At 47.8% G+C, this 24,587-nt stretch overlaps 1 long non-coding RNA gene across 5 annotated transcripts in view; it reads left to right on the top strand.

Annotated features, from left to right (window-relative positions):
- The window catches only part of LOC125098520 (uncharacterized), a 56,325-nt gene that overhangs the window by 8,898 nt on the left and 22,840 nt on the right, over window positions 1–24,587 (top strand). For 2 of the 5 annotated variants that reach the window (XR_007126853.1, XR_007126854.1), the window contains 2 exons: window positions 13,662–14,087; window positions 20,339–20,904. This is a non-coding gene — a long non-coding RNA (uncharacterized LOC125098520). Of the gene's footprint in view, window positions 1–13,661; window positions 14,088–17,125; window positions 17,244–20,338; window positions 20,905–24,587 lie in introns of those variants that run through there. The other 3 variants (XR_007126857.1, XR_007126856.1, XR_007126855.1) reach the window with 3 other exon arrangements.

The following is a 24,587-nucleotide window of genomic DNA, read 5'->3' as shown; positions in this document are numbered from 1 at the left end:
CCCAGAGGAAATGCCTCTCTGCAGCCCAGATCTCACCTTCCCACTCTGGGTCTAAACCCAGCGCCGCCTGGCGTCCTTCCTCTTCGCCTGGATGGTCAGCCGAGGCACCGGAGGCTTGGAGAGCCCAAAGCTGGGAGCGTCATCGTCCGACCTAATGCTCCTCTCGCTCCCAAGTTCCTGTCTCAATGAGACACTCCTTTCAGCCTCGTTGGTTGCTCAGGCAAAACCTGGGAGTCATTTTAGAATCTGCTCTTCCATAGTTCCTCTTTCGTTCCATGTCCATCCACTCGTTCAGAGTCCTGTTTCTCTGCTGCTGAGTTGTCTCTGGTGTCAGCCATTCAACAAATATTTATGGGTCGCTCAATAAATAGTTATGGGCACCCGCTGTGTGCCAGGGAATGAGCACAGAGCAGTGAACCACAGAACCACAGAAAAATCTCTCTCCTGTGGTGCTGACTTCCTGGTCTCTTCATAGCCATTGCCATCTCCTGGTTCAGGCCTTTCTTACATCTTGCCTGGGCTTTGACGACATTCCCGTTGCTGTACTTCCTGCCTCTGGCCTTGACTCCCTATGAGCTTTCTATATAGTTTTTCTAAAATGCAACTCTTGGGGTGCCTGGGTGGCTCGGTTGGTTAAATGGCTGCTTTCGGCTCAGGTCATGATCTCAGGGTCTTGGGATCGAGCCCCACATTGGGCTCTCTGTATGGCAGGGAGCCTGCTTCTCCCTCTCCTTCTGCCTGCCACTCTGCCTACTTGTACTCCCTCTCTCTCTGTCAATAAAATAAATAAATGAATGAATAAATAAATAAAATAAAATCTTAAAAAAAAATAAAATGCAACTCTGACCATGCCATTCCCCTGTTCAGTCCTGCAATGGCTCCCCATTACCCAGAAGAAGACAGTGAGACTCTTTATTCTGACCTAACAGGTCTTCCATGGTGTGACAGGGTCCCTGCAAACTTCTTAAATTCCCAAGTGTCTGGCCTGTCCTCAACGACTTGGGATTCCTTGGCCACCTGTTCTGTTTTGTCACTGTGACTTTGTACCCAGTGCTCCCTCTCTATGGAATATGTTTCTCCTTCTCTTCCTGGAAAACTCCTGCTTATGTTCCAAGGCTCAGATCAAATGTCTTCTTCCCTTTAAAGCCTGCCCTGATGTCTCCAGGCAGAGTCGAGAGCCTTCTCCTCTGCATTTCTTTCTTTCTTTTTTTTTTTTTTAAAGATTTTTTATTTATTTATTTGACAGAGAGAGATCACAAGCAGGCAGAGAGGCAGGCAGAGAGAGAGGAGGAAGCAGGCTCTCCGCCGAGCAGAGAGCCTGATGCAGGGCTCGATCCCAGGACCCTGAGATCATGACCTGAGCCGAAGGCAGCGGCTTAACCCGCTGAGCCACCCAGGCACCCCCTCCTCTGCATTTCTGTATCTTCCTGCTCATCCCTATTTTTCAGGACTTTGTGCCCAGAGAGAGTCTGGCCTGGAGCGCTAGGACTGGGCTCTGTTGGTCCCTGATCAGGGAGAGCCTGATGCATATCGAATGTTCTGATACTGTTTGCTGAAGGAATGAATGGAGGAATGAATGAGTGGATCAGGGATGTCGGACACTATGTTCTAGCTACCGGGATTGGGTCTGGGGAAGGGGGATAGCCGCCAGTCGGGTACAGAGGGAACTGAGGGAGGCAGGATAGGCAGGTTGGCACCGAGATGGAGCCAAGGACAGTGCAAAGCCATGAGATACTGGAAGATAAACCCTGGCCTCCAATTCCTAAGCCCTGAGTCTTCCTCTCCCTGCCTGTGTGCCCTTGGGTAAGTTAATTGACTCTGTCCTTTTATTATTACTATCAGGCTGGTAAAATATACATGATGTAAAATTTACCATCGTAACCGTTTTAAAGTGTACATGTCAGGGGCGTTAACTACATTCACATGGTCGTGCAAACATCACCACCATCCATCTCCAGAATATTTCTTATCTTCCCAGAGAGAAAGTCTGTGCCCATTTAAGCCTTAACTTCCCCCCGCTGCTACCCCCCTCGCCCATTTCCCTCAGCTGCTGGGAGCCGCCATTCTACCTTGTGTCTCTGTGAATGGGACCATTCCGTGTACCTCACAGAAGTGGGGTCATGCAGTATCTGCCTTTTTGTGGCTGGTTATTTCACAGTGTGATATCTTCAGGCTTCCACCATGTGGTAGCCGGTGACAGGATTTCCTTCCATCTTAAGACTGAATACTTACTCCATTGCATGTATAAACCATGTTTCGTTTATCCATTCATGTGTCAATGAATACTTGGGTTGCTTCTACCTTTTGGCTATTGTGAATAATGCAGCCATGAACACTGGGGTGTAAATACCAGTTTGAGTCCCCGCTTCCTTCTCTTTTGGATATATACCCCACTCCCCTCCCCAGAATTGCTGGATTATATAGCACTTCAATGTTTAGCTTTTGGAGGAACCATCATACTGGTCTCCACTGTGGTTACACCATTTTGTATTTTTACCAGTGATACTCAAGGATTTTCACCATCTCCATGGCCTCATCTGCCCCCTGGGGATGCTGCTACCTGCCTGGTCATAGGGTTCAAAGGCCTGTTTTGAAGATCAAATGCAACAAAGCCTGTAGAGCACTTGATGAATTATCATTCTTATGCCCACATACTAAAGGTGCTCGGTCCCTTTGGAAGCAGCCGGAACCTGGAGGAGTTTCCTTACCTGCCAGCTGACACATTGCCTTCTGGTGACTTGGAAGGGGGACTTGTCCTCTGATGATAGCAGGCTCGTTCACTTTTCTACAGGATCTGTGACTGTAGGAGGACTTTCCAACTTGGGATCAAGTAAACCTGTGGGCTCTAGGCCAAATTAAAAGAACTCTTGGTCTTGCTTAATTTGTCAAACCTCAAGGGCACGCCGCCAAACAAGGGAGTGTGGCTTTGACTTGTGCTCAGTGCTTCCTTCCAGAGGCCCTCAGTGGAGTGGCAGAGGCAGCTCATTTGTGATTATTACTTTCCCTCCTTTAGGAAGATGGCACGTTGTTGTCATGGTCAACCCCCATGTGGTCATTTAACTTGCTTTGAACAATGAAATGGGAAAAGAATGAATGGGGAGAAGCCTATAAAGTCAACACCTTTTAAAACATATTTTCTGTTTCCCTCTCTCATCACAACCAGTCATATCCCCCTAACTGGCTGCCACTGTCTAGTTGGGTTCCAAGGTGAAACTGAGAAGAGGAGCAACCAATCTGTGCCGGACACATAGGGTAGAATGAGAAGTAAACTTGTGCTGTTGTAAGTGACTGAGAATTGGGGCTATTTGTTACTGCAGCATAACCTAGTCCATCCTGACTAATACATCAGCCAGTGGTTTATTCTAGTGGTGAGGGAAGTTCTGGAAAGGAGCACCGTTCCACAGCAGAAAGGAATGCACTGATACACCCAACGACATGGATGAATCTCAGAGGCATGAGGCTAAATGAAAGAAGCCAGAAACTAAAGACTATATGTTGAAGGACTCCAGAAAGTTCTAGGAAAGGCAAAAGTATAAAAACAGAAAACAGATTAGTGGTTTGGAGTGGGGAGGGCAGGGATTGAGTCTAAAGATGTACAAAGGAGATTTTTAAGGTGATGGGAATGTTCCACATCATGATAGTGGTGTTGGTTACATAGGTAAACACATTTTTCAAACTCATAGAAGTGTACACTTAAAACAGATGCATTTGATTGATGTCAATGATTTCTCAGTAAGGGTGATTTTTAAAGATGCCTCCACTCAGGGTATCTGCTCTGGGATGACCTGCAGGCCTCTGCTCTCTACCTTAGCACCTCCCACCCTGTATTTTCATAGTCTATTTTCTGGTTTATGTCTGATGCTAGACTTTGAGCTCTCTGGGTCTTCTCTCACAATATAAACATCTTCTAGCAGAGCAGTGGATACTCACCAGACACTCAAGACGTATTTTTCTGTTGAAGAGTTATTAATGACTTGTTGAAGTAATGGAGCCTCTGGAAGAAAACTTTTTTTGTCTTGAGGATAAGATTCAGGCCCCAAATCACTAGGGCTGGAAAAACCTCTAACCTGAACGCCACAGGCTGTATCAGACCTCATTTAACCATCTTCCTGGTCCAAAGAGGGGCGGAGCCAAAGGGTGTGGATGGCTTCTGACCACCTGCCACTGCCCCCGGAGCAAACCCTGAGCAGAAGTTCTCAGTCACTGTCACACCCTCATCCCTGTATTGGTTCGCTTGTCTGCCATGCATCCTAGGATGTAACTGTAAACCCCAGGAGGGAAGGGACCCTGTTTATTTCTCTCATGGATATTTCTTGATGCTTGGCAAGCAATAAATACCAATAGCATTCTTACATGACTAAATTGTCAAGTTTGGATACTCAAAATAGGAAAATTGTTAGTCTACGGCTAAAAATATTAGAGTCATTTTGATTTTTGAAATAATGAAATGGGAGGTGGCCCCGGGCAGGGATCATCTCCTCTACCTGCCTCAGGCTGTCTTCAACATTAAGTGGTGGTTTGAAGAGAGGTACGTTTTTGAGGGGGTGGTGAGTGGGACAAGGTCGTTGACATTTTGAGGAATGCTCTGCAGTGATTTTGTCAAAAAAATAAACTTTGTATTTTAGGATAGTTTTAGAGTTGCAGAAAAATTGCAAAGATACTACAAAGATACCATGTTTTCCCTAGTATTGTCTTACATTAGAATGGTACTTTTCCCTTTTATTTCTTCTTTTCTCTTCATTTCTTTTCTATTTTTATAATTCGTGAACCAATACTGATATATTATTAATAAGTAAAATTCACATTTTTATTTAGCTTTCCTTGGTCTTGTCTGTTGTCCTTTTATGACTCCAGGATTCCACCTGGAATAGCACATTACATTTCGTGCTGTGGTTCCTTAGGCTCTTCTTGGCCGTGATAGTTTCTTGGACTTTGTTTTGGATGACCTTGATAGTCTTGAGAAATCCTGGGCAGGGATTTTGTAGAATGTGCGTCAGGTGGGGTCTGTCTGATGCTTCTTTCATAATTAGTCTGCAGTTACGGGCTCTGGGGAGGAAGACCTCAGAGGGAAAGTGTTGCCCTTATTTTATTGAGTCCTGCATCAGTTAGTCTAGATGAAAATGTGTTGTGGTTGGCATTATATGCTGCAAAATCACCATGCTGATAAAAAGTAAGATCTGAACCCATGATGGAAACAAAAAGCATCATAGAACCAAGATTTCTGCACCTAACTTCATTCTCCCTTCTGACCCCAAGCCAACAATCACTGCAATTTCTGGATCTTGATCATCCTTTCTAAATGGAATGAAACTGACTCAGAAAGAGCCAGGAAGCTTGTGCACTTCCCCCCGCCCTGAGACTGGCCTCTTTCTGCTTCAGTGTTTCCTTCCTGAACAAATCTCAGCGTCAGAGGGAGGGAAATGATTCTGTTCTCAAAGGTCTGCCCCATCAGGGAGCCCCTCACTCTCTCCCTCCAATCCTCACATATGTATTAATTCTCTGTGATGTTCTGGGGGCTAAACTTGGGCTGAAAAGGTGGTGGGCATAGGGCTGCTGCCGCAAGGAGCTGGGGTTTGGAAGGAGACACATGCAATTGGGTGAAAGCTGTCCACACCTTATAAGTCCCAGGGAAGTAAGTATGTACCTGGGACAGTGTGGCCCAACGCAGAGGAGGTCATTCTTCTGGGTTCATATGAACCTTGCCAATCAAATATAATTGGGCAATGTAGGGTGCCGTAAGGAAAGTGTATTAGGGGCACCTGGGTGGCTCAGTCGGTTGGGTGACTGACTTTGGCACAGGTCATGGTCTCAGGGTCCTGGGATTGAGTCCTGCATCGGGCTCCCTGCTCACTGGGGAGTCCAGCTTCTCCCTCTCCCTCTGTCCCTCCTCCCTGCTCGAGCTCTCTCTAGCAAATAAATAAATAAACAAACAAACAAACAAATAAATAAATAAAATCTCTTTAAAAAGGGGAAGCATATTAGTGAGCTGGGTGGTTTCCACCTGTCAGCAGGATGCAGCAAGGACAGTCTTTCTCCAGAGGTGACTTTTCCCTTTCAAGTTCTGCCCGTGGGAGGGTAAACGGTTTGCTCTGCACCCAGACTAGTCTGCGGGAGGTAATGCAGTTTATCTGGAGCCTGTGGTATGTTGTACCAACCTCTAATCCTTAAATCCTTGGCTCTTTTCCCCAATGCTTATGTCAAACGAACCTCTTGAGTGGGCAGGATGGTGCTTTGCAAAGTGCTCTGAATCTTGAGTCAGGAGGTTTGGGTCCAATTTAATATGCATGAGAATTGCTTCTATTTGGGGGATGTGTATGAAAAGCCAGCTCCTATACTAACTATCTTTTTTTTTTTTTTTTAAAGATTTTATTTATTTATTTATTTGACAGAGAGAAATCACAAGTAAGCAGAGAGGCAGGCAGAGAGAGAGGAGGAAGCAGGCTCCCCGCTGAGCAGAGAGCCCGATGTGGGGCTCGAACCCAGGATCTGGGATCATGACCTGAGCCTAAGGCAGCGGCTTAACCCACTGAGCCACCCAGGCGCCCCCTATACTAACTATCTTACGAGCAGTATGAGATAATAATCATACTAATGATTGTTACTAATTATTGAGCTTTTTTTTTAAAAATTTTTTTCATTTCATTTTATTTCTTTTCAGTGTTCCAAAATTCATTGTTTATGCACCACACCCAGTGCTCCATGCAATATGTGCTCTCTATAATACCCACCACCAGGCTCATGAGCTTTTATTTTTTGAGATAATTATCCTATTCTTATTTTATTTTACTTATTTTTATTTTTTTTCCAGCTTTATTGAGAACTACGTTACTTAAATCACTGCGTAAGTTTAAGGCATAGGGGCACTTGGGAGGCTCAGTCAGTTACGCATCTGCCTCCAGCTCAGGTCATGATCCTGGGGTCCTGGGATTGAGTCCCGCATGGGGCTCCCTGGTCAGTGGGGAGTCTGCTTCTCCCTCTCCCTCTGCTGCTCCCCTCTGCTCACGATCTCTCTCTCTCTCTCTCTCTCTCTCATACACATTCTTTCTCAGATAAATAAATAACATCTTTAAAAAACTAAGTTTAAGGCATACAGCACGATAGTTTAACTTACATATGCTGTGATGTGATCACTACGGTAGGCTCAGCTAACATCTGTCTTCTCATACAGATTGGATATGAGGCACTGGGGCTCCTGGGTGGCAGTCAGTTGAGCGTCCAACTCTTGATTTCAGCTCAGGTCATGATCCTGGGGTCCTGGGATCGAGCCCCGCGTCAGGGTCCACACTCAGTGGGGAGTCTGCTTGAGGATTCTCTCTCCTTCTGCCCCTCCCCCAAGGCGCACATACACACACACACACCCCCCCTCTCTCTCAAAGAAAAAAGTCTTTAAAAAAGAAAAAGACTATTGAGCACTTATTATGTACCAGGGCTGATTTAAAGAGCTTGCCATGGATTACCTCGTTTCATTATCACAACAACCCTCGAAGTGAACAAATCTCAAGCCTGGAACTTGATCTGTTCTTACCCACGAGATGGCCCACCACCTAGATTATGATACAGAGTGTCTCCCAGAAGGCTCCCTCGTCCCCCCTCAGTTATTACCATCTTTCCCCAGCTCAAGTAACCATTCTTTTGACTCCTAGCCTGTTAGGTGAGTTTGGCCCATTGAATAGATAAGTACAGAAATAAAATTTTACTAAGGTGAGATTCACATAACAAAGTTAACCATTTTATTTGTTTGTTTATTTATTTTCAAAGATTTTATTTTTAAGTAACCTCTGCACCCAACGTGGGGCTTCAACTCACAACCCGGAGCTCAGGAGTCACACGCTCTATCTCCTGAGCCGGCCAAGAGCCCCCTGTGCCCCATTAACCATTTCAAAATAGACAATGTTATGGTATTTAGTATGTTGGCAATGTCACTCTGTCTGGCTCCAACGCGTTTCCAGCACCCCACAAGAAAACCCCGTACTCATGAAGCAGTTGGCCCGTTTTTGAACACCAAATCAGTGAATCCCGCAGCGCGGCCCTTTATGTCTGGCTTCTTTCTCTCAGGGTATGAGTGTGAGAGCTCCCATGTCGCAGGTGCCGTGGGTGCCCACATGCTTCCCAGTTTACAGCGGAGGAAAGGAAGGCTCAGAGGGATTAAATAAGCTGCCCACAGTCATTCAGCAGGCCAGCGGTTGAGCTGTGAAGCCCGGCAGGGTGGCCCTGGGACCGTTCCCGGAGGCCATGCCAGAGCACAGAGGAGCAGATGCCTCTGACTGCAGTGCCCCAGCTGTTGGCAACCAGGCTGTTTCCCCTGTGACTACCTGTGGGACGTGGGACGTGGGGCCTTTCTCTGGGCCTGGGTTTCCCAATCTTGGCAGATCCACTGGACCTTCCTCTGTTGGGCTGTGGGAAGCTCGGCGGACAGCCCTTGTAAGCTCGCAGGATGCAGCTGACTACCTGGGAACATGGCCGGGCTTGGGTGGGCCCTCAGGGGAGCTGGCGCTGCTTGGGGGTAGGGCGGGGTAGGGGCCCGTGGGAGCCCAGCCTTCCCTTTCTCTCTGTTTGTACAGCTTTAGTGTTTCCTGTGCTGTCTCCGTCCAGACCTGTCATGTCCAGCAGCCTACAATCCAGGGTCTCTGCATTTATGGAAGGTCTCCCCTGAGGAATAGCCCTTTCCAGTCCTGTGGCCTAGCATATGCATCTTTGGGACAGGTCCTGCTGGAGGTCTACAGGATGGCACTTCTTATCATTTATGAAATTCATCCTCTGTGAGTCCAGAAGTCAGATTAGGAGAAAAAGAGAAAGCCACATGGCCAGGGGTGTACAGGTGTGCTCTCTGAGGGGTTGGCGCTTGGTTGATGTTGTCCCCATTATCTACCCAGGGCCAGAACACAGACTGTCGTCTTCGGTAGCAGTGACTTTATAATTTCAAACCTCTGAACGACTGAGAAGAAAGGTCATGGTGTGGAATGTCCTCGTCCTGAGTAGAGGCACTCGATTCTGCCAGGCTCTGGGATTGGCATGGAGGTCTTAGCTCTCCTGTCAGTGCGGGAGCCGTTCTGCGAGTACAGAAAGGGACATGGGGCTGGGGTCCTCAAGGTACTGCTCTCTTTTCTCCCTTTAGGCATCCCGTCTCCCACTCTAGCCTTGTTTAAATCCCCGAGGTTTCCCTTTCCAGACGGCTTCTAAGGGGACAAATAAAAAGAATGTTCCAGAATGCTCTGCTGGCCCAGGGATGATTTGTCAGAGCAGTTTCCTGGATTACGGCCTCTTCCCCATCAGCAAATCATGTGAAACGAAGTCCTGTCAGCTGTAAACCCTGAATGTGGGAAAAAGAGCTGACACACAGGACTCGTTTTCGTAAAGTTGACATTTCTCATGAATAGCACATTCCTGAGTGTGGGCAGCTGACCAAGGCCAGGAATTCTCATTAGCTGGTGATAATCAGGCATGACTCGGACTGCGGAACGCAGCTGGGAGGAGAGGTCATCCGTGTGGGCAGGGACGACCCATGGCTGATAACTGAGCAAGACCCAGCCAGAGTGGTGGCTAAAAGCGTCAAGTGTTCTGGGTGGGCGAGGACTCCCCTCGCCTCCCCACCAGCTCCGAGCTCTCAGGGACCCCTCCGCCGCCCCTTCGTCCCGCAGCGAAAGGGGTTGTGCTGACCGGGTGAAGGCCTTCCAGACAAAGTCCACCTAGGGTCTCACCCTCGTTTGGATGCATCACGGAGAACCGGTGGGTTAAGAAATGAGTCTCCTGGCTCTGGGGCCACTGTTCCTTCCCTTGGCTCTGCAGGGACACAGGCTCGGGCCCCAGCCTTCTTCCTGCTTCCTGAGACCACGACCTCTTTGGAGTTGAAGGGCATCTAGGAAATGAGTTAAGCTGATTGTTTCCCTGCAAGGAGCCCACTCCCCCTCCTCGCACATCCACATTCCCCTAACAGCCAGCATTAGCTCTTTCTTTTCCCTGCCCTCATCTCTGTAGCATTTCCTGGTTTTCCCAAACAGAATTAGTCATTTCCTTCTCTGTGTTCCCATAATACTTCCAAGCCACCATATCTCAGTGATGCAACTGTATTTTATGAGCACTGTGATGTTCCCTTATGGGCATAGGAAAACTTGTAAACATTTTTTTTTTCCTTTTTTTGCTTTGTCTTCTGGGTGTGCAGGTCCCTGAAATCAAGTGATCAGTGTGCGTTTTTTGAGTGGACTTGGTCTTGGCCTCATCTAATGTTCAGCCTCTCTGTCTTCCACTTTTTAATTTATAAATATTTGGATTATATCCACCTAGGTGATCCACTTCAAAATAAAAAAAAAAGTATTTTCTTGCATTTTCAGTTTTAGAAAAGATTGTATTTATTTATTTTGAGAGAGAGAGCGAGAGAGAGAGAGCAGGAGTGGGGAGGAGAGGGAGAAGCAGGCTTCCCACTGAGCAGGGAGCCTGATGCGGGGCTCAATCCCAGGACCCTGGGATCATGACCTGAGCCAAAGGCAGATGCTTAACCGATTGAGCCTCCCGGGCTCCCCTACATTTTCAACTTCAGAGAGGTGACATTTACCTAAATAAAATGCATCCATTTAAAATATATAGTTTGATGAGTTTCACAAATGTGTACAGCCATGTAACTACCAACATAACGGTGATATGGAACGCATTTCTACCACCCCAATGTTTTTGTACCTGGTCCCAGTAACCACGGATATGCTCTCAGCCACTATATATCAGAGTCACCTTTTTCTAGATGGTTCCATATACATGGAGAGTAAGAGATCTTTTGTGTCTGGCTTTGTTCACTGGGCACAATACTTCTGAGATCTATCCACGTTCTTATGTATATCAGCAGTGGCTCCTTTTTATTGCTTTGTAGAATTTCATTGTATGGATAGATCAAAGTTTGTTTCTCTATCCCCTATTGATGCACATATAAGTTATTTCCATTTCTGGGCTAATATGAGTATAGCTGCTCTCACCATTTATATACAGTTTATGTGTTGGAAAAAAAAATCAGCAGCTGTTTTAACCATGATTCTTTAGAGAATCAGAACCAATAAGATCGATTGATTGATCTATCTATCTAGCTAACTATTATTTGTTAAAGCTGGCTCGCATGATTATGAAGGCTGCCAAGTTCCCAGATCTGCAGTTGGCAAACTGGAGACCCAGGAAAGCTGAAGATGTGGTTCCAGTCTGAGTTCAAAGGCTTGAGAACCGGGAGAGAGTTGATGGTGTGGCGCCTGTCCAAAAACTGGCAGGCTCGAGACCCAAAAAGAGCTGATGCTTCAGTTTGAGTTTGAAAGCAGGAAAAAAGTTGCTGACCCAGGTCAGACGCAGTCAAGCAGGAGGAATTTCCTTGTATCAGGGAGATGATCAATGTTTTGTTCTGTTCAGGCCTTCAACTGATTTATGAGGCCCACCACATTAGGGAGAGCAATCTGTTTTACTTTTTTACAAGTTAATTTCATCTGAAAACATCCTCACAGAAACAACCAGAATAATGTCTCACCAAATGTCTATGGCCCAATCAAGCTGACACTTAAACTTGGTAGCTAGGAATCGGTAAACACAGAAATGAATACATAATTGAATTGGATTATTGATTTGGCTTTGGGGCTTGCCTCCTTCCTGGAGCGAGCCTGTTTGTCAGTTAGGAATGTAATTACCTGCAGGCAATAAAAAGTCTAATATCAGTGGCTGGGGCAAATAGATGCTTTTGTTTTTTGTTTTTTCTCTTACAAGGCTGGAAGTCTGCAGGTATGTGGATCCTGGCCTTAGTTCCACTGCTCCATGGTGTTGCCAGAAATGGGAGCTTTTCATCTTTTTCATCTTCCATATCCTGGTGCTGTGGGCTCATGATTGCAGAATGCAAGGTCACCATCCTCAGGCCTTGGGTCACATGTGAATCTGTGAGGTCTCAGGTCGCAAGCAATGCAGGGGAAGGAGCATAGAGAAGCAGGACCAGGGGAGACAGCTGAGTCTGTCCCTTTTTATCAAGAAAGCAGAATCTTCCCAGAAACCCCACCTGGCAGATTTCTCCTTATAGCTCATTGGCCAGAACTGGGTCATGTTAGGAGCCCTAAGTTGCCGGGACACTGGTGAGCAGGATAGTCATGTCTGGTTTAGTCCAAAGGTACATTGTTCCCCCAAGTGAAATCCGAGTCCTGTTGCAATAAAGGACTGTGGGGTGGGTGTTGCCAAACAGCTAACACCTCTACCACTCATAAAAGTCATCATTCATGCCTTAGCACAGCACCTAGGACACAAGGGTGCTTCAGAAATGTGTGTTTGCTTGGGTTTATTTCAGAAGTTCCCTGGGTGGGGAGACGGAGTTGGACCATGAACCCTGAAATAGGGGGCTGGGTCCCAGCCCTGCCATCTCCAGCTGCATGGCCTTGAACAAGCCACTGAACTTTCTGGAACTTGTTTCTCAATTCAGCAAAATGGGACTAATTCTCTCCCAAATTCAGATGCTGTCTGTGAAAGCCCTTTGCGAAGGACAAGACAGATACTAGTCAAAGCCACTATGGCTATGGAACCCCAGAGGGTTGAGCTTTTGCCTCTAGTCTCAGGTTCTCTGCTCTTCCTCCTAAGACTGCCATCCCTCACATCCCCCATGGTATTTCACTGTTCTCAGAGGAGAGCTGAGATAGCGTCCACCTTCCTGACTGGACTTCATCCTCACTGTCCTCTGAGGATCATGTGGCCAATGTAGTGATTCTCCACCTTTCCATTCCCCTGCTCTGAGCATGCTGCTGGAGACTGGGACCCCAGGAGGAATCCATGGATTGCCTGGTGGTCCCAGGACCAGCACTCTGTCCCAGGGTTGCTGGAGCCCTTTACTGCCCTGACCTTGCTCTTTTTCACTCCTGAGTCAAAGTTGTGCAAGCTCATCCAACAGCCCCTGCGAAGGATTGCACCAACATCACCATGGCCTGGACATTGGTTTCCACATGTGGATCCAACAAAACCCCAGGTTCCTGATGGCTTTCGGTCACTGTCTGTTCTCCTTCTCTTCCTGCAGCATTTTAACGAACCAAGATCTTCCCTGTCTTGACATTATCCCTTGACCCCCTTGGCTTTTGGCTTTGAACTGTTGTCTTTTTTCTCTCCCTCTGTTCTGAGCTCATTCACTCACCTACCACAGCGTTTCTGCCACCTTCACCCCCCCATCGCTTGCCCTGTGATACGCGACCTCCCAAAAGCCAAGCCAAGTGTCCTGAGCATGTGCTAGACCTTCTCTTCCTTGTGCTCTTTGTGGTGTCCACACATTTCCTGTCACATTAGCCACTCTCTCTGGTCTTCAGCTGTTGTCTCCTGTCCTCCAGCTGACCTTGAACGCCAGTGTGTCCACTGGGTCGACCATTTGTCTCATCTGAACTGTTGTTTCTACTTCCGGTTGGTGACGTTGCTCAGATAGATATTTCCAGCTCCGGGTCTCTTGCTTCAGAGCATTCTTTACCAATATGGAAGCTGATATGCACCGATGTAGAGAAATAGGTCCATGTCCATGTTAACCCCAGTGGCTGATTTCATGGACCTGATGTCAGACTGTCTGTAGGGGAGAGAAGATGTGCTTGCTTGAGACCTTTCAATGTGCCAGGCACTGCCTGTGCTGGGCGCTTGTGTGTCATCCCATGTACCCCTCTGTTATTTTATGAATCCCTGTTTTATAGATGAGGAAACAGAGGACCAGAGAGGTGGAGTGAATTGCCCTCGGCCACAGAGCTGGGACATGGTGGGCCAGGGGCTGGAAGCTCAGGCTTTCTGACACCAAAGTGAAGGCACTCTTCTCATGATCCTGGATCTCTCTCTCTTGAAAAGTCCAGATTTGGACAGATGGTCTTGAAAATCCAGTTGGTCCAGAGCGTGTGACCTTTTATGCCGTCTCGGAGCTGTGGAATGGGCCCATAAGCCAGCAGCAGGCACGGACATGGTTTCGAATTAGACTGGGTCAGCAGCTGCAGGCTTGGGCGTTAGCACCACGTGATATCATGCACCGTCAGCCCTGAAGTACCTCGGGCTGGCACCAGTGAACTCCAGGGCCGCTGGGACATGGAGAAAGCCATGGAAAATATGCTGCCTACTCTCGTCCCTTCCTGGTAAGTTGGGAGTCAGATTGTTCCGGAATTACCTGGCTGGTTGTAACCACAGGGGGAAGGATGGGCCGTTTGCAAGAAGCCTTGTGCTTTGGTTATTAAAGTCTGCCCAAACATGGGAGGCAATAAATGGGTCCTTGTGGGAGTCTGGCTAAGCAGTTGAATAGTTTTCTCCCGGACAAGCCCAGGTTTGGGGGTTGGCCTGTCCACAGGTTTAAGATGCCTGTGTCGGTCCCATGGGTCTTGTCTGTCACATTCTTCTACTCATTTGGCAAGACTCCTTCCTCTGTTATTTTTTGCATCGGGCTTCTGCCAAGAGAGTCTCGGGCTCACAAGACTTCTGAGCTGCCTTTTCAAATCGCCTTAACTTTTTTCTTTCTCATTTGGTGGCCCTTGTCATAAACAAAGATTTCAAAAAGCCACAACATGCCACATGAAAAGCAAGGACCCTTCCCCCCACAAAGTAATTGTGATGTGTAAATGTAACCTTCGAAAATCACCCCGTGATTTCTGCAAATCCACTTCCCAGTGTCATCCTGCAAAGAAGGCTCTCTCTAGGTGAGGCATAAACACAATTTTAAATAATTAAAAGACAAAATGACAGCATAAAAAAAACTCAAACCACAAAAGAACAAAAATACTCAATTTTACTTTATCAAAATGAAAACTTAACGCTTTTTGGGAGACACTGTTAAGGAAGTAAGATGACAAGCCACAAGTAGGGAGAAAATATTCGTAAGAGAAACAATTCAAGTAAGAAATGGTCAAAACATTTTTTTAAAGATTTTTTTTTAAAGATTTTATTTATTTATTTGACAGAGAGAGAGATCACAAGTAGGCAGAGAGATAGGCAGAGAAAGAGAGAGGAAGAAGCAGGCTCTCTGCTGAGCAGAGAGCCCAATGTGGGGCTCGATCCCAAGACCCTGAGATCATGGCCTGAGAGGAAGGCACAGGCTTAAACCACTGAGCCACCCAGGTGACCCCAAAAGATTTTTTTAATAAACACTTTACCAAAGAATATATATGAATGGCCAACAGTAAGTCTGTGAAAAGATGCTTGGTATTATTAGTCATCGGAAAAATGTAAATTAAAACCACAGTGGGGGCGCCTGGATGGCTCAGTTAGTTTAGGGTCTACCTTCAGTCTAGGTCATGATCCCAAGGTCCTGAGATCAAGCCCTACAATGGGCTCCCTACTCAGTAGGGGGCCTGCTTCTCCCTCTACCTCTGCTGCTCCCCCTGCTTGTGTTCTCTCTCTGTGTCAAATAAATAAATAAATAAAAAGTAAAAAAAAAAAAAAAAACCCACAGTGGAACACCAGTACATAGCCACTGGAATGGCGAAAATTTAAAAGACTGATAATGACGACTACTGCTGAGGGTTCAGAGGGACTGGAACTCATGCACATTGCTGGAGAGAAGACAAAATGGGATAACTGCTTTGTTTTAAGATGATTAAAAAAAGGTTATTATATTTAGAATTAGCCATCTGGGCTCAGTGTAGGTAATCCCAATTTTTTGGCAACACTCAAAGTATTTAGTAGTTAGGGCTCAAATATGTGCCTTCTCGCCATGACGCCTGGTTAAAGTAGTGGCTTTGGCCAATCAAGGTCCCAGAGTTTCTTCGAAGCCTGTTTGATCTGGTGCTTGTTGGCCTTGGTGTCCATGAGGAACACCAGTGTGACTTGATCATCATGGCCAACTTCATGGTTGGGAGTACTTGATGGTGGCATCATGGTCAGGCTTGTTTCTCCTAGGGATGCTCTTGTAAGATTGCTTGTATGGCTTCTGGAGCCACAGCATCCCGGGCTGAAAGTAGGTGATGTGTGGATCTTCACTGTTTTGGTGGCCGTAGACACCTGTCAGCACTGTCTTCCTTGTCTTCGAAGCCTTTGCTTTGGATTAGGATTTTGGTAGAGACAAAGGTTTTCGTTTTCACTTTTGCTGCCGTCTTCATAAAAATCTGGGAGACCTCTTTGGAAAATGGCTGCGGTATTTTGTGAATTAAACCTATACTTTCCATATAACTCATCAATCCCTAGAGAAATGAGAACATGAGTCCATACATAGATCTGTGTGTGAATGTTTATAGCAACTTTACTTGTAATAGCCCCAACCTGGAAACAACCCAGGTGTTCATCAGCTAGTGAAAGGACAAATAAATAGTGGTACCTCCGTGCATTGGAATACTACCCAGGAAAGAATAAAGTACTGATATTTGCAATAACTTGGGTGAATCTTAAAATCCTCGTGCTTAGTGGGTTTCCTGGGTGGCTCAGTCTGTTAAACGGCTGACTTGATTTCTACTCAGGTCACGATCTCAGGGTCCTGGGATGAAGCCCCGTATCAGGCTCCACACTCAGGAAGGAGTCTGCTTAAGGATTCTCTCTCTCCCTCTTCCTCTGCCTCTCCCCTTGCTCATGCTATGCTCCCTTTCTCTCTCTTAAAAAAAAAAAAAAATGTTATGCTTAGTGAAAGAAGCCAGACCTAAAAGGCCATATACACATACTATGTGATCTCAAAAATATAGAGACAGAAGTCAGGTCAGTGGTTGCCAGGGGCTGGAGGAAGGGGAAACACAGGAGTTCACTGCCAAAAAGCACAGGAGATCTTTTGGGGGATGACAGAAATGTTCTAGGTCTTGGTTGTGCTGAGGGGTACATGACTGCATTCGTCAAAAGTCATGAAACTTCACTCTTAAAAGGATCTGTTTTATTGCTGTGAATAATACCTCAATAAACCTGTTTAAAAAACAAGTCATAAGAATGATTTTGAGCCCAGGCTTTAAAATCAGTGGGTTTGAATCCCTGAGTCCCACATATTATCTTTGTGACATTGAGCAGATGTCTTGACCTCTCAATGTGTCACTTGCTACCTTTATAAAATGGAGTGTGTTGGTTAGGGTAAGCTAACTCCTAGCAAGTGGACCCCATGTGTAACAGAGGTCAAAAAGGGTGTTTTCTGTTACCTAGCAGTCTAAGGTGGTTCCCAGTTGGTGATAGCTGTGTTCCCTGCCCCTTTGCTGACTCCTTATGTTCCAAGATGCAGACTCCACGGCCTCCAGGAAGCTTTCTCTCTTGACAAACCCTCTGCTCCTGCTAGGGTCCTCCTCTGTGCTCCCCACTTGGAGCAGCTGACTAGCTGTGTGACTCTGTGAACGGTAAGTAACCTCTCTCAGCCTCAGTGTCTGCAGCTGTGAAATGTCTATAGCAGCCATCGTACTTACAGTATAGAGATGTACAAGGTGAAGAAAAGAGGCATGTCTGAGTAGGTCTTTGCCTAATGCCTTCTGCAGTGAGCGCTCAGTGCATGGTAGCCTCTCGACACCTTTAGTGGAGCTTTCTGTCTGAGCCTCTGCCACTCGGAGGAGATTGGAAACTTCTAGAAGACTCCCTACGCCATGCACAGCACCGCATCTTCAACATATAGCCCAGTGATCAATAAATGTTTGTGTAGGGACCAACGCTTAAGGAGCTTCTCTGGCTGTTTCCTTTGGGGAAGGCCCAGGTAGTCTAATGATGTGAATGACTTAATTGGTGTGGTGTTTTACCAGCACCTGTGGTTTGGGGATCTGCAGTGACCTGCCCAAGGCCACACACATAGTACTTGGCAGAGTAAGGACTTTTGTCCTCTGTGCACTAAGGCTACCCCTCCCACAGCTGCCTGACTGACTAAGGTAAGGAGAGTTGTGTTTTGATGTGGGAGGGGGAGCAGACGAAGAGGACTCCAAGACCGGTCCCTTTCTTCATTTTGTGCCCGGTAGCTCCAGCCCGAGGCGCTGGCCCCTTGGAGGGCCAGTGGCTGTACGAGCGAGAGCGGTAGGGCCCGCACTGCTTCCCAGCCCCTGTGTTCTACTGCAGTCTTTGTGGCCTTACCTTGCTGATCTGCACAAGAATCCTTTTGGGTGGGAGCTATTTTAATCTCCATTTTACAGATAAAGGAACTGAGACTAGATAACTTGCCAAAGTCACCCTTTGTAAGTAGCAGGTCTGGAATTCACCCACGGGCTGTGGGACTTCGGAACCCACCCACGAACCTCTAGGCCCGCTCCCTCTGGCTTTCCGACTCAAGTCTCATCAATGACTTAGCCCATCTTTTCTGGCACCTCCTGGACGAGGCGTTATGCCAATGTTGATACACAGTGATTCCCAGAGGAGGGAATAAAGGGAGACGAAACGCGGTAATTAGGCATAGCTAACACTGATGCAGTACTCACGAGGCGTTGGGTGCTATTTTAGAGATGGTATGTGTGTTAGACTGACTTCTCACAATGAGCCTTTGTGATACTCCCCATTTGACAGTCTGGGAAACTGAGGAGCATGCGGTCCTAAATGGCAGAGGTCAGGTTTGAACGCAGAGCCACTCCCACGTGCTGCTATGGGGGGTGGGGAAATGCCAGGGGTAGCATTTGGAATGGGCTTTGAAAGAGAAAGGGTCGAGGGGAGATGGGGACCGCTGGGAGAGACACGCATGACGGGGCGTCTGGCAAATCTTTCCTGGCTTGACCTCAACCCACGTGCTCATCCATGCCCCATGTCTGCTATCCTCTTGGGAATGGGCCTGGGACCCCTGTGAGAGACTGGGCACTACAGCTGAGCAATGTAGTCTCCATAGGAAGTGGGCAATTCTGAAAAGGAAGGTTCTGGGGGTTTGGCGTGGCAGAGCCACAGGGATGAGGGTCTCTTTAATTTTCTGTTTCTTAGACCTAAACAAACCCTAATTCTGCCTCCTCCCTTTCTGCCCTTCAAGGTCCCTCATTGCCTGTAAGCCCCCCGCCCCCTTTGCCCCCAGGGGGGGCCAGTCACCCTCCTCCCCAGTGCCCAGTGGCTGTGGGCACCATTGTCAGCATCATTCTGGAAGAGCCCTGTGAGCCTGGCTGCCCTCCGGTCTCTGGAGGCAAACCCACCTGCCCAGAAGCCTGCAGAATAATCAGGGTAGTGACTTAGCTAGTCCTGGAGTTATCAGGATGGAAGTATCAGAGAGATCAAGCAAGTCACTTCAGGCCACACAGCGCATTCTTCAAGCGTTCTTGTCCTGGTTCTGCTTCAAAGAACAGCCTTGAAAGTGGCGATCGTGATTCATTTCAGGGACAGTGGTTCTCTCCTTGCTCAGTCAGTGTAGACATCAGCCCTGCTCCTCACCCACCCCGTTTGTCTGTTCTCATACATGGGTCTTATTTTGTGAAACCATAGGACATTGCACCAATCAGAGGACCTTCCTTAGAGTAGTTCAATAACCTCTAGAGGGCTTTGCCCGTAAAAAATGTCTCGAAAAGGTTGGTTAACAGAAAATGTCCAGAGCCAAAGCAAGGTCCGGAATCCCTGGCTTCCATGTCCAAACACTGCTCTTTTGGCTCATAGGGGTGAGCTTTCTAGAAAAACCTGTTCTGGACAGTAGGGTGCTAGGCAGCCATCCCAGAGTGAGACCCCATTTTTCTACCCTCAGCTGGCTAGAAGGGAGCTGATAATCATTAAAGCGTTCATTGCAGCAGGCGCCCAGAGCTAGGGTTGAGACAGGCGGCCTCAGACAGCCCTGGTATTAATGCGGCTAATTACGTGGATTGCTTCACTGGGAGATGGCAGATAGGATCGGGCTCCGGGAGCCTTTGTGGGAAGGTGCCGTGGGACCCAGCCCTCTGTGTGCTCATCGATGTGCTGTCTGGGAAAACTGAGCTGCCCCAGCCAGTTCCTGAGGTCGCTGGTCCCTCACTGCAGCTCCGTGTGACAGCCTGTGTCTCCAGCAGGATCTTGGTGTGGCTGCAGAGGGAGAGATGGGCCCTCTGGGGAGGGGTAGCTCCGGGCCAGCTAGAGTGGCTGCTGAAGGATGGCTTGATAATGATCAAAAGGTGCACCTCCAAGGTAAGGAGGGAAATGCAGCCCCCTGGAAGTAGGGAAAAGAAAGGAAAACTGCCAAGGACATGTCCTTGAGGGGCTTTTGATCCTGATGAAGGGCAAGGCAAGTCTGGTTTCACCCTTGATCTTGGTTTCACCATTATTTCTGGCTCTAAAGGGGGTAAAGGTTTAGGCTGCATTTCCTGTTCCCTATGGCTGGAATCGACCACACCTATTAAAAGAAAGAAAGGAAGGAAAGGAGGGAGGGAGGGAGGAAGGAAGGAAGGAAGGAAGGAAGGAAGGAAGGAAGGAAGGGAAAATCCAAGATTCGTGTGTCATTCACAAAGCTATATTTTATAGCGAGCAAGTACAAATTAGCAAAACAAATCCAGTCTATTTGCCTGAATCTCTGCTCTCTTTGCAGGTCCTCAAAGCCCAGAAGACCTGTTATTCAGAGATTTGAGATTTGCGCAAACCCAGCTCAGCAGCAAGTCCTCGTGTAGCTTGGTCAGTCAAACAGAGAGGAGCCAAAACTTTGGAAAGAATCATCTCAGAAAACCAGGTGCTGTGTCTCATACCTATGTAAAAAATCAGTCTCCTAGTGTTGTAAACACTCATAACGGGGAAGCATTTGCTGTGTTTATATATGTTAAAAGTTTTTTATAGGAGCGCCTCCGTGGCTCAGTGGGTTAAGCCGTTGCCTTCGGCTCAGGTCATGATCCCAGATCCTGGGTTCGAGCCCCACATCGGGCTCTCTGCTCAGCGGGGAGCCTGCTTCCCCTCTCTCTCTGTCTGCCTCTCTGCCTACTTGTGATCTCTGTCTGTCAAATAAATAAATAAATAAAATCTTTTTTTTTTAAAAAAAAAAGCCTTTTACAAATTCTGAGAAAACACTGAATTTGGTCAGACTGTCATTTCTTCGGTGATGTTTGGGAGAGGGAGGGGCTCTTGGGATGTGCAAAGTCAACAGAAATAAACTTGGTTTTTCCTCTTTTCCAGCTGGAGAGACTGTTGCTTTTTAGAAATAAGGCTCTGGTCCTTTATCATGCTAAACTGGAAGAATGTCTCTCCTTCCCTTATAAAGGACACCTCCCCACCCCACCGCTCCTGATGTTTGATGAGATAATGTGTGACACTTTCAGCACAAATCTTGGTCCACAGTCAATGCCTGACGACCTCCTCTTTTCCGGTGCCTTCCTCCCCTTGTCGTCATGACAACCTATTCTTCCCCCGCCCCCCCGCCCATTGACTGTAAGATGCTGTAATGATTTAGTAAGAGCCTTTATTTATTTATCTGTTGGCAAGGTTGGTGTGTGGTGGGGACAAATGCTGATAGTAAGGGGTGTCCTGATTTCCTCAATGTTGGAATTTGAACAAGAAAAGTGAGTCTTAGAGTTGGGAGGATTCAATAGTTTGTTTGAATAGGGACCACGTTACCCAGGAAAAACTGGTCAAGGCACTTGACAGCATTTGGTGAGGCCGACCACATCTGTTGCCTGGAGATGTTCAATTTTCTTGGTTTCCAGCAGAAACTTTCTCTCTCTCTTCAAAAATATTTTTCCTCTTGGGGTGCCTGGGGAGCTCCGTCCATTAAGCAGATGTCTGCTTTTGGCTCAGGTCATGATCCCACAGTCCTGGGATGGAGCCCCACATCAGGCTCCCTGCTCAGCGGGAAGCCCGCTTTCTCCCTCTCCCTCTGCTGTTCCTCCTGCTTGTGCTCTCTCTCTGTCAAATAAATAAATAAAATCTTAAAAAAAAAAACCAAAACTTTTCTCCCGGCTTTACAGAGAGGTAATTGGCATCTAACCTTGTGTAAGCTTAAGATGAACCAATCTGATGTGTGTTCATAATGCAGAACAATTACCACAATGAGGTTAGTTACCTACATTCATCATCTCACATAATTACCTTTTTTTTGGTAAGAGCTTTGAAGATTTACATCCTCAGCACCTTTCAAGCATACAATGCAGTGCTGTTGGCCATGATCACGGTCCCCTCAACACATGCCTCTCCTAACTTTTGCTCACCTTCACCCCTTTCCCCCACCTCCCCACTCTGGCAACCATTAACCTATGAGTTCATTTGTTTTATTTATTTATTTACTTACTTACAAAAAGATTGTATTTATTTGAGTGAGAGAGAGAGCATAAGCAGGGAGGAGGGACAGAGGGAGAGGGAGAAGCAGATTTCCCACAGAGCAAGGACCCCAATGCAAGGGCTCGACCCTGAGATCATGACCTGAGCCGAAGGCAGACCCCTAACCAACTGAGCCACCTGAGTGCCCCTGAGTTCATTTGTTTTAGTTTCCACGCAGACGTGAGATCGTACAATACTTGTCTTTCTCTGTCTGACTGATCTCACCTGGCGTGTTAGACACTTTGTGCATTTTTTAGAGTTGATACAATATTATTTAGGATTAATTATTCTTGATGCATACATGGTTATTTGAACCAAAGCCTCCCTGATGTCAGGAACAACATAGTAGGTGTGTGATAAATGCCGCCTGAATGGATGTGCAATCTTGACCCAGATACCCAGATAGAATTTGCTGTCTGACCTTGGGGTGTCCTTTTTGATCTCTGGGCCTCAGTTTCCCTCTTGGGCCAAAGCTATAGCTGAGTTCGAATAGTGCCGTCTGGATGCTTTCTCTTATCTCCTATTTTATGTAGAGCATTGCTAATCGTCAACCACTGAAATGGTTTCCCGACTCGCTAATGGGTTGAGAATCCCTGTTGGAACAAGAGAGGCTCGGCTCTGCTGGTTGCCAGCTCTGCTGGTTCCGGGAGTGGGCTGCTTGCTCTGTGGATGGAGGACCTGGGGCCATGGTATGGGTTAGGGACCATCCCGGTCCTTCCCTCGTGGGGGTGAGTGGGAGTTGGTGCTGGGGACAGGAAGGCCCATGTCAGGGGCCAGAAGCCAGGAGAACGCACTTCCTTTCTTTAACTTGGCATTTTATTCATTGGCTGATTAGAATTTTTAAATTCACCATGTGTCACTTTTATATTAATAACAATAATCATTTTTTAAAAAGTCCTGCCAACCTCAGTGACGCTTTAGGGGAAAAAAAAAGGTAATGTCATAAGTATGTAAATTCCTTGGTATCAGGCTCATAGAAACTTCTAGATCAATATCCAGAAATTCTAGATCTATCCCTCCTTCTCAGGGCCAAAGAAGAAAACACGGGCACAGGGCAAGGGAGGCAGCCGTCAGCCACAGGGTGTAGTTCCTTTACTCTGCAGAGGCCCTGACCCATCTTACTTCCGTTTCCACTTTTCCTTGGCCACGTCCCTGATGTAAGGCAATAGCACAGAGTGGGTCAGGGAAAGGGGCCCGAGAGCCTTATGGAGAGGTGCTGGGGAAGGCTACAGGGCCAGCTCTGGCTTTCCCACCTCCATCCCTTGGTTGACTTAGTTTCCTTCACCTAGAATGCCCTTCCCACATGGCCCCGTGTTGCACTTCCTGCGCACACGTGCGTGCAGCGAGCATTTGAGAAGCCTCTAGGAGGACAAGGCATCGCTGCGTTAGAGCCATCCAAGCGCTTGGGTAGATACGGGGAAGGTGTCCGGGGCCCGCCGGTGGCACGGATGGATTCCGGCTGGGCTTAGCCATATTTCTCTTCTCTTCAGAGCTCACGGATGCTGGAAGGCAGGAACGTTCAGAGCCGGGTCTGGTCCCTTAGGCTCCCCCAAAGTCTCCCATCTCCTGAGCACAGACCTTAGCTGCTTATCAAGCATTTGGTGGAGGGAGTAAACCTGTCCGTGCCTCAGCTTCCTCAGCTGCTGTGTGAGGAAGATCCAGGACTCCTTGTATGCCTTGTATGGGAATAAAGCGAGAGACGACTGGCCTCTTGGTGAGGCAGACGGCTCAGCCGACTCCTCGTAAAGAAACATTAACCCATGAAGCCAGAGGAGGCCTGGGATTACTTCCACCTTTCTGAAGGGCAAATGGTTCAGAGACGCTTAGAGACTTGCCAAGGGTTGCACAGCAAGCAGGAGGCAGTGTGAAACCTCTCTCTGAATTTTGACATACAACCCATACAACCACCCCTCCCGCCCGCTCCTCCACGTAAAACCACAGTGACGGAATGCTGTCCACTCTCCTCTCCGCGGATGCCCTTTCTTCCTTGAGCGTGAGGCGCGTCTGGAAGGTTTAGCAAGGTGGCCGGTGCTTGCGCTGCCCAACCGGCACCCAGAGGTCCTCTCCTGGCCTCCTGTCCGATGGCTGGGGCAGCTCCTCCTCCCATGCCCCCGGCTCTTCTCCGAAACACATAGAAAAGGGTCAGGAAAAGGGGTTCTGCTCTGGCCATGGATGTTTACTGGGTCAGGCTGACTGATTGCAAAACGGGGATTGGGAAAGGGTGCGTGGGGGGGCAGGCTCTGGGATTTAGGACTGTGGTTGGACCCCAGCAGCCCCTCTGACCACAGCCAAGTGTCCTGCCAGCCTCAGGGACAAGTGATCCTCGGGTCCCCGCCTCTGAGGGCAGCGGACATCTCAGTGCTCTGCAGAGCCCACGGCCCGGATGGATGCCAGGCTCACAGTACCCGGGGCAACGCTGACCCGTGTTAGGGACTGCTGCCCCCGAGATCTCCGCTCCTGGCCTTGCTGGGTGCCGGCTCCCTTAGAACTTGGCGCCATCCACCCACATCCCGGCCCCTCCTTGGTGACGAGGCCAA

Source organism: Lutra lutra, chromosome 4 (assembly GCF_902655055.1).
Source record: "Lutra lutra chromosome 4, mLutLut1.2, whole genome shotgun sequence".
NCBI lineage: Eukaryota > Metazoa > Chordata > Mammalia > Carnivora > Mustelidae > Lutra > Lutra lutra.
The sequence above is the reverse complement of the archived record's forward strand: the minus strand, read 5'-3'. Positions and strand labels throughout refer to the sequence as shown.